Below are 5,630 nucleotides of genomic sequence, written 5' to 3' on the forward strand. Positions count from 1 at the left end.
CCTTCTTTCAGCTACCTTCTGGGTGAGGAATTCTGGCTGGTTATGGAGTACATGGATGGAGGCACCCTGAGCAATGTCATCAGCAAGAGCTACCTGTCTGAAGAGGAGATGGCAGCCATCAGTCGGGAGGTCAGCAATCCCATCTGTGCTGCCGAGGGCTTGGGCAGGATTGTCTGGGAAACAGGGGCTCAGAACAGGAGAGGTTTTATGTGCCAAGCTTTGTTTGTGTGTTGCTGCTATGCTGTGGGCAAGTAGAAACATCTCAGGTGAAATGGCTGCCAGTGCCCCTGCACTCACTGAACTCAGTTCTTGTACTCTTATCTCCTGCTGTTGTGTTCTTGCTCTGCCTCATGTATTTGCTCTTCTCCATCTTGCTTTCTAAACTTTTGCCTGTCTTCACTGCATTCCTTGTCTGTAAGAGCAAAGGTGCTGCTGGCAGGATTTGAAAGGAACAGCAAAGGAAGAGAGAGAGACTCGTTTCTCTCAGTCCTCAGCTAAAAAGGATAGGAGTGCAGCCAAAGCGCTGTTTGCTTCTGAGCACATCCCCTGCAGCAGCAGTCATCCTGGCTGGGGTGCAGGGGACAGTCTACAACAGCAGGTGCTGTTGCTCTTTCAAAGGCTGACACGCCTTTCCTTAGAAAGGTCCTGCTCTGCAAGTGTTGCAGCAGCAAGCTCTTCCTCTCAAAGGAAGCTGTGTTCTGCCATTATCCCCCATTCCCCTGGGGAAAGGGAATCTTTTTTGATTCTTTCTGTCCTTTCTTTTGTAATAAAATCACATCACTTAGTTTTTGCCATGTTGTTTCTGTTTCCTCTCTCAGTGCCTGCAAGGACTGGATTTTCTTCACTCCAACCATGTGATCCACCGAGATGTGAAGAGCAGCAACATCCTTCTCAGAACCGACGGCTCTGTCAAGCTGGGTCAGTGTATTCTTGGTCAGGTGCAACATTCCAGGGATGTGGGTGTGGGGCTGCTTGGAGTGACTGCCAGCTCCCCAGAAATGGTGCTGGTGGCAGTGCAGGGACACTCCCTGTGAGCTGGTGACATGGCTGCAATGTGTACAGAGGCATGACAAGGAACAAGCAGTCAAGAGTGGTGTTGCTCTGTGTGTGTCCCTTCCAGAGGGAGGGAGCTACAGGTCTAAAGCTTCCAACGAACAAAAGCCGCTGCTGGAGGTAGTGTAAAAAAATGTGAGGATTTTTTAAGTCACCAATGCCATATATCCTTGGCTAAAGACCTGAGAAAACAGAGTAGGCACAGTTGTCCAGGAGATTCAACAGCACATTCTCAAACTTCCACTGGGGAATTCTATTGCTTAGTTTCCTAATTGCACAGAATAAAATAACAACAGTTGTTTTGCTTTCTCCTCAGCCGATTTTGGCCTCCCTACTCAGCTCACCCCTTAGAAGAATACACGGAGATTGTTAGCAGGGACTGCTTGGTGGATGGCGCCTGAAGTGGTGACACGTGAACCATATGGCCCCAAAGTGGACATATGGTCTTTTGGAATTATGGGAATTGAAATGGTGGAACAAGAACCTTTTTACTGGAACCAGAGTCCTACCTCGGTAAGGAGCAAATCCTCACTGATCCCGCTGTCTTTCTCACCTGTCCCATGTTCTGTGTGCCATTGGACAAAATCCCATTGCCATCTGCTGGCATTACTTCCACAACGGTGCCCTTTTAAAAATGTCCCTGCAACACATCAGCATCTGCTGTAGTTTTGGTTGCATGAGTGGGGGAATTCAAGCCTTACCACATGCAAACAAACTCCATTCTCAGGCAACACTTGCCTTTGGGTAATAAGTGGTTCCAGTTCTTTTGTCTGTGTAGATGGCCCCAATAACATGAAACAAGAATCTTAGAACTACTCTTATCCTTCCAGAAATGAAGGAAGAAAACCCAAACCAAACAGAGTTTCTAAAACTGTTGTTTTCAGAGAGGGACTGCATCCCCTGTGCAGTTTCTTCTTGCTGGGAAGGTTGCCTGAAACCTGGGCAGGAGGGTGTAGAGACCACAGAGTCTCTTCTGCTTCTTTGCAGTGCTGCTGAAACACTCAGTGACCATGTTTCTCTCACAGTTCAAGCCACATTCTCCATGTCACCAAGCCAGCAGCTGGTGATGTGGAGAGCCTGCCAAAACCTCCCAGCGTTTCCTGGCACTTTCTGGGATGGGCCTACCATTAATGCATTGACTTGAGTATCCAAATGAGCAGAGAGTGACCATAGGGGTGGCACCTCTCCTTCTTCTGACCATGAAAAGCTTTTCTTTTGCTGCATAAGGGAAGCTGAAATTTTCCGACTGCTGAGCGACAGAGCTGCAGGTGTTTCCTGTGCGTCCAAGCAGGCATTTTCATCCCAACACATTTCTGCAGGCATCTTAATGTGTCTGTGTGGAATATGAGATTGTAGGTGTTAGTTGCCTTACCTGGGGATTGACTGATGAATTTCCTTTCTTTCCTTCCAATTACCATTGTTTCAAGAACAGGAGAAAAATCTTGATGGGTTTTGTTCTATGGCAGCTGTGCTTAAGGGACCAACAAGCACTGCAGTGATGCCTTTCATATACTAATCCTTGGAATTAGTATAGCAAAGTCCCTCTTCCAAAAAGCCTGTCAAGCAGGTGTGAATCCTCAGAGAAGCAGATGTGCTTTTGTTGATGTACTTCCCACTGAGTAGGTCAATGAAATCAGCAGCCATGGCAAGATCTGAGGGATGTTGGAAAAGCTGTGGCTGCGTTGGGGTTTGGGTTTTTTGTAGATGAAGGAAAGGCATCTCTGGGTCTCTGCCAGGGCAAAAACTGCCACTGAAGAACAGGGGTTAAACAGTGGGACCTGGGAGAGCAGTTACAGATGTGAAAGCAGCAGGTGGAGCCTCGTGTTTCCGTTTTCTCCAGGCTAAATTCATGATAGCCTCAACAGGAACCCCGCAGCTGCTGCATCCCAAGCTCCTCTCAGCTTGGCTGCGTGACTTCCTGAGCTGCTGCCTGCAGACAGACGAGGAGCAGCGCTGGTCTGCCAAGGAGCTCCTGCAGGTAAAATGCAAAGGGGCTGCAGGTGAAACAGGGTGTGAGGGATGGGCTCCTCCTCCATGGAAGTCCAAGGCATCAGATGAGCCCCCTTCCTGCTCACCTCCACTCTTGGTGCTCTTCAAATGAAAACGGTGAGGAGTCCTAGACTGGGCTGGGCTGGCAGGGCCCTGTAAAGGTCATCAGGTGCAAGTGTCCTGTAATGAGCAGGGACATCTTTAAAGAGATCACATTGCTCAGAGTCCTTTGCCACCCGAGCTGGAATGGTTCCAGGGATGGGGCAACTACAAGCTCTTGGGGCAACCTGTGCCAGGGTGGCACCATGCCATGAGTAAACAATTTCTTCCTTCGACCTACTCTAACAATCCAAAGTCTTGAAAGGTGGCAACAAGTGGCTCTCTGGGGCCTGTTTTTCACACAGCTGAATAACTCCACCAATCTCCACATTTCCTGAGAGGAGAGGTGCTCTGTCCTCTGACTGCTTCTGCTGCCCTGTTTTGTAATTTGGTGGTGTGCTCCATTTTATCCAATGGCAAAAGAATTGAAGTAGAGCAATGCAGGGTACAGAGACATGCAAAGGTGGTGCAGGAACCCAAGGAAGCCAGGCTGGCTGAGTGGTCAGAGATTGGCTGTGGGCAGGAGGGGCTGTGGGGGGCTCACTGTGAGCCTCTGAGGGGCCCTGGTTTGTGCCCCCAGCCCACCCTTGGAGGTTTCTGGCACGCAAACAGGGAGAGCTGAGAGGGACTTGTCCCAGCCCCATCTGCTGCCTGGCACGCTCAAGCAGATAGAAGCTGCCCCAGGGTTACTGCCAGGTTGTGTGGCAGAGAGGGAAGTGCAGCACCCAGTGCCACTGGGCTGTCCCTGATGGGATGGAAGGTGCCATCCAGCACAGGAGGGGCAGGGCATGGAAAGGTAGACACTGCTCTGTCTCCCTGTGGGAATCAGCCCAGTGCCTGTTGTTCAAAGACAAGGACCAATGTGAGGCTTTGGAGTTTCCTGAAAAGAAGAAACTCCAAGGATTGAAAGCAGCATTTCTAGAGCACTGTCAGTGCAAAAATCCCAGCAAGACAAAGACATGACAATAAACAGATGAGTGGGAGTCTGGGCCAGGTTTGCCGGTGATGGCAAGGTCCTGCACATAAAGATGGAGGTGCAGATGGTCCCATTGTTCTACTTTCTGGGTCTTTGTAGGAACTAGAGGAATCCTCATGGAGCCAGTGAAGCACTGAGCTTGGAAAGTCATGGTTCACCACTCTTCTTTGTTGTTTCTTTTTCTTTTTCCTGTGTACAGCATCCATTTGTAACATCCTCCAAACCAGCCCCCATCCTGGCACCACTCACCATTTCATCGAAGAAGAAGAAAAAGAAGTATTAGGAGACAAGAATTTAACAATAATTTGAAGATGTTATCTTCATAAGAAATTTAGATTAGAAATGTAGAGTAGGATTGTAGAGTAGGATTGTTGAAGAGTTTTGTAGAATAGGATTGTAGATTGGATTGGATTTAAATAAAGTTTCTGGAACATCAACTCATTTAGAAGACTCTTCTCCTTCTGATCTCTTCAGAAAACACAACATTTCCTTGTTTTTTATTGGTGCTGAGTCACGCTTCTGGCTTCTTTTGTATGGTTTGTAAGTGGGGAAGAATCTTCTTCATTCATCCTCTCCAGACCACACTGCCTTTGCAATATGACCCACTGGCCCGTTTTTGCCCAGCTGTGGTATTTCTAGTGCAGGCAGAAAGGGCAATGGCATTTGCAGGAAAACCAAAGGAGTGGGGTAGCCAAAACATCCTGTGCATATTCAGGCCTGCAGCTGTGACTTGAGAACATTTTGTTCCTGCCACTAGGATTTGTATCCCCAAGTGCAATCTCTTTGGCGGAAGGAGAGCCTTGCTCAAGTGAGAAAGCAGAAGGATCAGAGCGGGGGCTCTGAAAGGTCTCCTCTGGTGCAGAGCTGGCAGCGCCTGTGAGGTGAGAGCGGGCCCGGCCTTGGCCGGGGTGCAGCCCCAGCAGAGGCCTGGCAGAGCCCGGAGCAGCCTGAGCCTGGGCAGAGGCAGGCTGGAAGGAGGCCCTTGGAGCTGCAGGAGGCAGCAGCCGGGCCCTGGGTGCCTCTTCCTGGCAGCGGGCGAATCCTCCGCTCTCAGAGCCCAGCTGGCAGCTGGCTGCTCCCGAGGGGAAGCGTAGCCGTGCTGGGCACAGCCCAGACTGGAGGCATTGGCCGTCTGGAGTCTGCCCAGGAGCAGAGAAAGGCCAGGGGCAGCCCAGGGCCGGTGGCCTGGCTGAGGATTCCTACTCTTGTGCCGGCTGCCCTGTGACTCCTGGCAAAGGGCAGCAGTGTGTGCAGCACTCTGGGCAGCGGCGCAGGGAGCCGGGCTGCTGGGCAGGCTGGAGCACAGGGCAGCGTCCTTCAGGCACGGCACTTCTGCCAGGGCAAGCCAGGCCAGCCTGAGGCACTGACAGCTTGGCAGCTCACATCTGCAGGAGCCAGTGCCTCCCACAGCTCTGCCAGGAAGCGCCTGCAGGCCTGCAGTTCTGCCCTGAGCCACAGCAAAGGTGTGAAATGCAGAGTGTTCTGCAGAAATATTCAGGGCCACCAGGCCAGC

At 50.8% G+C, this 5,630-nt stretch overlaps 1 long non-coding RNA gene across 2 annotated transcripts; it reads left to right on the forward strand.

Moving 5' to 3' along the window:
* The first annotated feature begins 665 nt into the window (after window positions 1–665).
* LOC135291852 (uncharacterized) lies at window positions 666–4,558 on the forward strand. Of its 2 annotated transcripts, XR_010354527.1 has the most exons (3): window positions 666–918; window positions 1,370–3,031; window positions 4,317–4,558. It is a non-coding gene; the product is annotated as an uncharacterized LOC135291852 (long non-coding RNA). The 2 variants fall into 2 exon arrangements; XR_010354526.1 differs by lacking the exon at window positions 666–918 and having other exon boundaries at window positions 929–3,031.
* The last annotated feature ends 1,072 nt before the right edge of the window (window positions 4,559–5,630 follow it).

The sequence above is a fragment of the Passer domesticus genome, unplaced genomic scaffold (genome assembly GCF_036417665.1).
Source record: "Passer domesticus isolate bPasDom1 unplaced genomic scaffold, bPasDom1.hap1 HAP1_SCAFFOLD_135, whole genome shotgun sequence".
Lineage (NCBI taxonomy): Eukaryota > Metazoa > Chordata > Aves > Passeriformes > Passeridae > Passer > Passer domesticus.